Source organism: Sturnus vulgaris, chromosome 5 (genome assembly GCF_052056855.1).
Source record: "Sturnus vulgaris isolate bStuVul1 chromosome 5, bStuVul1.hap1, whole genome shotgun sequence".
NCBI classification, from domain to species: domain Eukaryota; kingdom Metazoa; phylum Chordata; class Aves; order Passeriformes; family Sturnidae; genus Sturnus; species Sturnus vulgaris.
In genome coordinates, this window is record NC_142247.1 from 22,370,431 (window position 1) to 22,378,809 (window position 8,379).

The window sequence follows — 8,379 nt, forward strand, 5'->3', positions numbered from 1 at the left end:
TAATCACTTCTATATGCTGAATAATATACAGAAGGCTTGCAACTTGGACACAAAATGAGTTTGCTTTGACTGGGACCTGCTTGTGTTCTCTTTCCCTCTTCAATGTTGGACGGTGGGCCACTGTCTTCAGAAGGCCTCTGACTGCATAATCCTTTTGACATTTGCAGTTGGTTGCCAATTTTTAACATCAAGTTACAAAGGAAGAGTACTAAGAAACAGCTACGAGCTTTGGAAGTATTTTAGGACAGTGTGAAGTAGTCAACTGACCAAGGTGTGCTTAAGAGAAAAGAAGGGGAAAGTACCAGAAGCAGAAAACTGGATACACAAGTAAGAACAGATCAGGAATCAGATCAAGAATTATGAGCTGTAGGGGCAGAGATCAAAAAAACCCTAGGGGATTCTAATCTGAGATCAAAGAAGCGCTTAAAACTGCTGAGGAAACTGAGACAAGAGAAAGTATGTAGGTGTTTTATCTAGATTTGTATATTTACCCTAATGTTGGAGGTGTAGAGATTTGGTATCTTTAGAGAACCTGTAAAGCTGTTTGCTGTAGCTATCATTTGCCCTGAAGAAAGGAATTATCCCTCTTGGGTTTTGGGTTCTCTTCTTTTTCTTTTTTTTTTTTTTTTCCAATCCTAGTCTAACAGTAGCAAGTGCTCTAAGACAGTGTGGTCTTTACTCTGTGAAGAGTAATGATGAAGACTGTGTTTTGTAATATCCAATGGTGGCAGATGGAAACAAGGATTCATCAGATCTAGTACTGTGCAAGGGTTTTTACTGCGCAGAACCTTCCAGCATCTTTTTGAGGAAGCAGTATCAAAGCTGATTTCACTCTATGATTGTGCTAGTCCTTTATGCACAGCTTCCCCTCTAGGTGGATGCTACCCCAAGTATTACTGCTATACTTTTCATGGGGGAGGAAAAAATTGAAAAGGTAAAAAAATCCAAACCCCCAAACCTGAGCATTTCTGATGGACAGCCTTATTTCACTGACACATTACTGAAGCAATATCCCAGAAAGTTCCATAGGTGATGCATTGTTTTAATTTTCTCTAGTCAAACAGAATTGAAGGAAATTGTTCATTCAGCATGTCCCCCATCTTATTTGAAAACACATATTGAAAATATAAAAGACCCAAACAAAATATATAGCTGGTAACCATTCTTTCTCTTTGCAGGAGGAGCCCCCAGGAATTAGCCCCCAGGAATACCAACATTCATTTTAGCATCTGGTATGTATGAAAGAGTAAGAAACTTGTCAGAACAGATGACACGAAATGAAATTCCCTAAATCTGTTTTAGCCTGTGGAGTCACCTTTTGCTTGATAGTAATCTTTCTGTGATTTAGAGATAGGTTATAGTTTGTAGTAGTTTGAGTCCTAACCAGTCATGTTCTCCTTAGTTCTACCCAGTAAAACTGACTTGTTAAGTCCTACTTAAAAGATTTTATGTCTTTTTTTCAGAAATCAAGTATATAAATTCTGTGCCTTATTAAAGAAAATTTTTCCTTTTTTTTTTTTTTTTTTTTTTTTTTTTTTTTTTTTTTTTTTAAGTCCCCTGTTCAGTGAAATAGCAGCATGGCTTATTTGGAAAGAAGTTAATTTTCTATTAACTATTGTTCAAATTGATGACATTTATGCCTTGAAAATATTATATAAAAAACCCAGCACTATTCTGCATTGTTTACTAATAATTAAGATAGTCTTTTGTAAATGAGAGGTGTTTTTTGGAATAGAAAAAACTCATACTTCTAATAATGCACTTATATCAGTTCAATTAGTTAACAAACATGTATGTTACAGTTTATTATTTTATATTGACTCACTGACACTCTGCAGCATTGCAGAGTGCACTTTTAAGGGAACTCTTTTAGCAGTGTCCGAGGAAAGGCTGGAAAATTGTCATTTAAGAAAGACACATCATTGTGCTTTGAAAATATTTTGCTTACTACTGAGCTTGTCACCATGCAGATAAGCTTGCATATTTTTATAAAACTTTTATCTTCTTTTTGGTTCCTTGATAAACTTGTAATAATATGAAAATTTGTTACAAAGGAGTTATAATTTTGCTATAATTCATTTCTACAATGACTGCTTTCTGTTTCTTCATATCCCACGTTACACTGCAAATATGTGAACCAAAGTTATTAAAAAATCCAAACTAACAGAAATGTACATTCTTAATATTGAAGTTTATTGTATCAACACTAAGAACCGCCCCCCCTCCCCAGTACTGGAGCTGTTTCCAAAACAGTTCTTTACTACAGCCAGAAATATTCCCAGTATTCAGAAGCTACAGCTACATGACTGAAAGAATGCAAAAACATTTGGAAACATATATGAAAGTGTTTGCTATAATTATCAAATTATTAAATGATCACCATTAAACATATTGAGTTCTCTGAGTACATCATTTTTCAAAATTATACTGAATAGACAATCGTATGATATTTCAAAGATATTCCAGGAGAAATTAACTTCTTTACACCTTTATAACAAGTTTTTGGAACAAGATCAGAAGACATATAAAGATCAGAGGTTTCCATATTTTAATTCTGTTAAGATAATTATTGTAGCAATGATTCAGATCTCTCATAGCATTCTGTGAAGAATTCTCTACAAGTATGGTGTTCTCATATTTAAAGTATTACTGGATGTATATGAATTTGAAAGTCTTGATATATTACAGGGAAGTCAAATGGTTGTTGAATATGACAATATTTGAATTATTGATTGTCTAAATTGCCCAGAAGTTTAAACATCATTACTACTCCTTGTTCAAGAAAATGTATTAGTACAGAAGCACCCTGCAGACTTGGACCTCCTTTAAATACCTTTGCCTCATTCTACAGAAAGAGTAGGCAGTAAAAACCTACTCTTTAATATTTAAATCCTTTTATTTGACAAGGTGGTCTTGCAAAATCCTTGTGATGTGTGAATGGGCACACATCACATTCATCACAATGAGATGCCATTAATGTATTATGAAAAAGAGATTGTTAGTTCATTAATCTATATCTCTTCCTTTTATAGATAGCATGAAATATATGGAGGAATACTGCTGATTATTGAGTGTTCAGTTCGATGTCTGCAGAAGTACATCATGTGTTAATAAAGGGAACTGCGTAGTTGTTTGGACATCTAAATTTGAGTGAGTAAAAATGCTGAGAAGCTACATGTAAAGTTCATAATTAAATTCCTTTTTAATTCTAATTTTATTAGTATTTTTAGATGACAACATCAGGTTTATATGCTATATATGTGCTTAAAACAATAGACTTACCCTTTGACATCCTAATGTTTCTCTTGCTGTGAAAACATTTTCCAAAAAGTGTTGACACTACTATTACTTTCTTCAGATAGATATTGAAATAATAAAATATGTAAACCGAAAATATAGCATAAGGAGAACTACCTTTTTTCATTCATTCAGTTGTTGGCACTTTCCTCTCTTTTAACATTTTCTGCCTTAAAATTATTTTCCTTATACTTTGTGTTGAACTTTCCTTGTATTTTTAGTGTCTTCCCTAGCACAGTGCAGCTTCTCAGCTGCTAATTCTGCTATTTCTACAATGCATTTTTAAATCTTACTTGTTTTTCATTATACTGAGAAATCAGGAAACATCAGATCAAGATACCTAGGACAAATTTAATTTATCCGCCCTTTCTCATCTATGAATATATATCAGGTGATGTAGTCTTTAATTAGATGTTTAAATAGCTTGTTTCCATACTTTCCATCTTCCTTCAGTGTGTAGAATGGCTGATATCTTTAACAGTGGCTAGCCAGTATTTTACTACATTACAGTAAATGGGACCACATTAAGGCTCATTTCTAGAAGAGAACTCAAGGTTCCCGAACTTGATTTATGTCTGTGTCTAAGCCTGACATTCTAGAAATCTCCCTCAGGTGCTAAAAAAATTCTGAAGCATCAGAAACCTACCACAGGGAACTCTCTGCACCGTGGTTTTCAGGGCTCCTGAAGAAGCTAATCCTCTGCTTTTATTCTGGAGGTGATGTTACCTACAGCCACTTCCACAGGCACAAGCTCACCCTGCTTCTGTTCCAAAGGAAGCAAAGCTGAGAGACTGCACAACAAACTGTGCCACCAAGCCTGACCAGCCCTGCTGCAGGCAGAGAACCTCACTAATGAGGAAAGATGTGATTGGAGACAGTGCTAGATAATCCTAGCTCCCTTTCCCATGAAGGGCTGGACAGGGTGATCCTTTTAAGGTCCCCTCCAACCTGGGCTGTTCTGGGATTTTGTGATCCTTCCAAGCTCTCCACCTTTTTCCCAAGGTCACATGACTCTTGGATGGCTCAAGGCAGTTCTTGTGTTTGCATTTGCTGAGTAACAGGATAGCTTTTAAATGCCAGCATTATACTGTGCAAATATTAACTCTGAGAGCTGACTCTACTATGGGGTTTGGTTTGGTGTCCAAGTGCTCAGTTCCTTTTTCTTTGAAAATGTAATTCTTTTTCCCCCTCTGAAAAGGCAGATGAGATCCCTTCCATCATGAATTATGCTATCATTCTTTGCCTTCTTTTTATACTAATTCTGGAGAAGGGGAAAGGTTTGCAATACACACGTTAGTTTCAGGGTTTCGGGATTTCTGAAGTCTTGTCCTTGCTGAATGCACTGCTTTTACACACATCAGTCTAAAATATCTAATTCTCCCTGTGCATTTTTTGAGGATACTAAATATATATCGAATTGTCTCACAGAAGCTGCAAGCAAAATATCACATACAATAAGTAGAAGGTGGCAGAGAAACATGTATCCTTCTAAAACCCCTCCCTAACTATATACGAATAAATTATGTTGCTTGGTCTGTTCAGATATTTCTGATATTTTCCTGATATTTCTATCCAATAACTTTCTGAAACTCATCCATGTACTGTAAAAGAAACGAAATAATAATTTTTGACCCAGCAGAAGAAACACCTGATTTTTAATGAAAATAGGTTGAACATCTTTTGCACATTTAATTAATGAAAATATTTTAGTCTATCATGCCTTCATACTCTAGGGAAAACACTGGGCAGATGCATTATGAAACCCAAATATTAACATGGCATCTGGAGAAAAGAAAAATCTTATTGATTGAGGTAAATACAGAGAATAAGATAATGTCATTTTACTGGAAAAGGTTGTACTCAGCTTTTGGAGCTGAACACTAGATCCTCATTTCAGGAACCACTCTAAATGTAGATTTTAAAGAATTTTGGAAGGAAAAGCATAGAAATCCTCTCAGAAAGCTTCTCTCTGCAAGATGACCTTCCAGAATGGAAAAAGGTGAAACATCTTAAGTAATGTTGTGAACCCACCTTCTGTTTCCACAGGACATGTTCTCATTCAGGAAGTCTGATGCTAATTATTTGAATCAAAGAGCCGGATGAGCATATCCTTCCAGTTTGGGAGATATGCATCTGGTGGTAAGAAGGGGTTCTGCTAATGCTCAGGTAACTGCTACATGGGAAAATATTACCACTCATTCTCCTGTTTAGCGAAAATTATTACTCGTGTGTGAGTCACAAATAAATGGAGAATAAATGGAAGAGACAGAACGACATTTTAACTCTTCTTTTTTCACGTGTTTCTACAGGAAAATTTTCTGCTGGATGTTGCAGGACAGGAAGAAAAAACACAATAACACAAAAAGGAAAAAAATTGCTTTTTTTGGGGGGTACATTTGCTGGTGATTTGAATGAAATTAATACGCCATGCCAAATCCAAAAATATGGTCAGGCTTTTGCAACTAGTCTTGAGGAATTCCACTGTGAGATGCTGGTAGCAGAATTGTGGAGTCACAGAGTGGTTGGGGTTGGAAAGGATCTCTAGACATCATTTAGTCCAATCCCTGACACCAAAGCAGATTCATCTGGAGCAGGTTCCACAGGATTAAGTCCATTCCAGTGATTGCCCACCACTATAGTCTACCCAGTCCCTAGTGGACTGAAATGAAGTGTATTCCTATGTCACCATAGGTCTTAGCAGTTGCCCCAGTATAGTAGTAGCATAGTAGCAATGGATGTATAGTGATGGTAACTTGAACCTTTGTACTCCGGAAAATGTAACTCATGTGCAATGTGCAGTTTTTCCAAGAGCAGGCCTTTCATGAGTGGCTGAGTTTCTCTTAAAAACAAAGTACCTGCAGAAAAGGAGCACAATCTATTCTCTGTATCCATGGTGGATGGAATAAAAAAAATGATGGGCACAAACGGCAAGAAGAAGTCTGATTCAAAATTGAGGAAAAATTTTTATCTCTGAGGAGAGTGAAATGTTGGAGCAGCATAAAATCTGGATTCTTGAAGCTATGTAAGTAGAGGTGACAAGAAATGGTCTTTGGCCTCTCCGGATCCTTTTCTATTTTAACTGTAGGTACATATATGATGTGTGGCATGTGTGACATGGTTCCAGATTTCCAGGAGGTTTTCCAGGAGAAAACCCATGAGTCTAAAAAATACACAATAGATATTTAAAAAGCAAATTGGTGATGAATCAAGCCAACTTCAGAGTCACCAAATGTTTTACAAAGTTATTCATTTTAGGTATAATATTTTTGTGGTCTTTATTATATTAAATGAAAGGGTGATGTTATTTTTATTACTATTTTAATGGTTAAGCATACATATCTGAAAGATTCTATTTGAACAGAGTCAGACTTCTTCCTGTACATCTATTTTCAAGTCAAATCCCCTGGTTTTTTATTACCTATTTGTCTGTCTCAGAGAAGGTAATTGAGAGTTTTATGAGCTTCAACTAAAGGAGCAGAAGCACAGAAAACTTTCACTTAGAGACTCTTGTTTCTGAGATTGTTGTTTAAATAGGCTATAAGAAAAACAGAAATGAAAGGCTTCGTTTATAGACTCATCTCACTTTGCTTTGAATATCTGAAACCTCATAAAACAGACAGAAAAATGCCTAAAAGGATGAAAAGATTATTTTGATGAGAGTCTTGTCGGAAGATGAGGAAACCCATTCCTGAAAATCAGCCTAAAAGCTAACATTAAATTCTTGGGTCTTTGGCTACATCAGCTGTCTGCAATGGCCAAAGTAATGTGGATGGAATTAATCAATTCAATTAACTGTAATTCCTAGGTTGCTTTACTGTAGGGACTGAGCTGTTGTACCTTTGGGTAGCAGTGATTCAGTGGAACAGAAATGCTGTCTTGTTAACTGGCATTTCTCTATATTTTCTTAACAAAACTAAGGCTGAGCAGGGCACAGCTGATTTTCTGAACCAAACCATTTCACTGAACTGAATAAAGATCTCTTCTGCCTTCTGCTAATGAATTTCAGTCAGCAGATGCTTTAATTTCTTAAACATAGTCTCTTGCTCATCTTCTGACTGTTCCTGAATTCATATTACCTTCATTTATCTTGTGAAAAGGCAACCTGGAAATAAAATTAAGTTTATTTTTTAAACAGAAAATAAGAAATTTATCACAATTGTATTAGTACAATACAGCACTTCCTGCGATCCACATGAAACCATTATAAGTTGGTGCTGAGATAGTGAGAGATGGAAAAAAATTAAGAGTGCATTAATGATTTTATTTTTGTCTAGAAATCTTTTACAAGCATAGGACTACTATCACCATTCTTAATGAACAGGAAATGACAGCATCAGCATTGCTATTGTGATATTTTTGAGGGGGTTAAATCTTTAAAAAAAGGGCAAAGGAATAATACTAATAGAATTTTCTACAGTTTGTAGCATGTTATTTATCTATTGTATACCAATCCTGAACATGTGTTTAGACAATAATGATGTCCTTATATTAGTTATTTAGCTATTCTATTTTCATGACCACTGGAAAATAATGGCTTAGATACTTACATTTCACTAGCCTCCACTGGATCTCCTATGGATTTTGAGGAATAAGTATTATTAAAAAAATCAATTTAGTAGAGTTTTGTTTCATTTAATTTCTGGTACACCTCTCCAGGACAGTGTGAGAAGAGTTCTTCTAATGTTATCTAAGTAAACCTTTTGAAGGTGGAATTTTCCTTAATTTTTATTGCTAGAAAGACAGAAAGTTTGGAAAAAATCAGTAACTAATATTTAGCAAAATGTCAGCTTAAAGGTATTGTTGTTCATTTATTCGATAATATGCATTGTAATTATTTGGGGAATCATATAACTTAAATAAATTAATCCATAAATTTGGTTTTTGATGGAATATAACCTGAGTGTGCATTCCCAGTAGGTACAGTCACCCACCACAAATACTGATGTGCAGACCACCAGCCATGCACAGACAGGCATGGTCAGCACTCACACAAACAGGACCAACGTCCTCACCACCTCCTGTCTCTGGCTGAGCAGGATGGAGGTCTGCTAGTGGGAATATATGTGCAGGGTGGGTCCACCT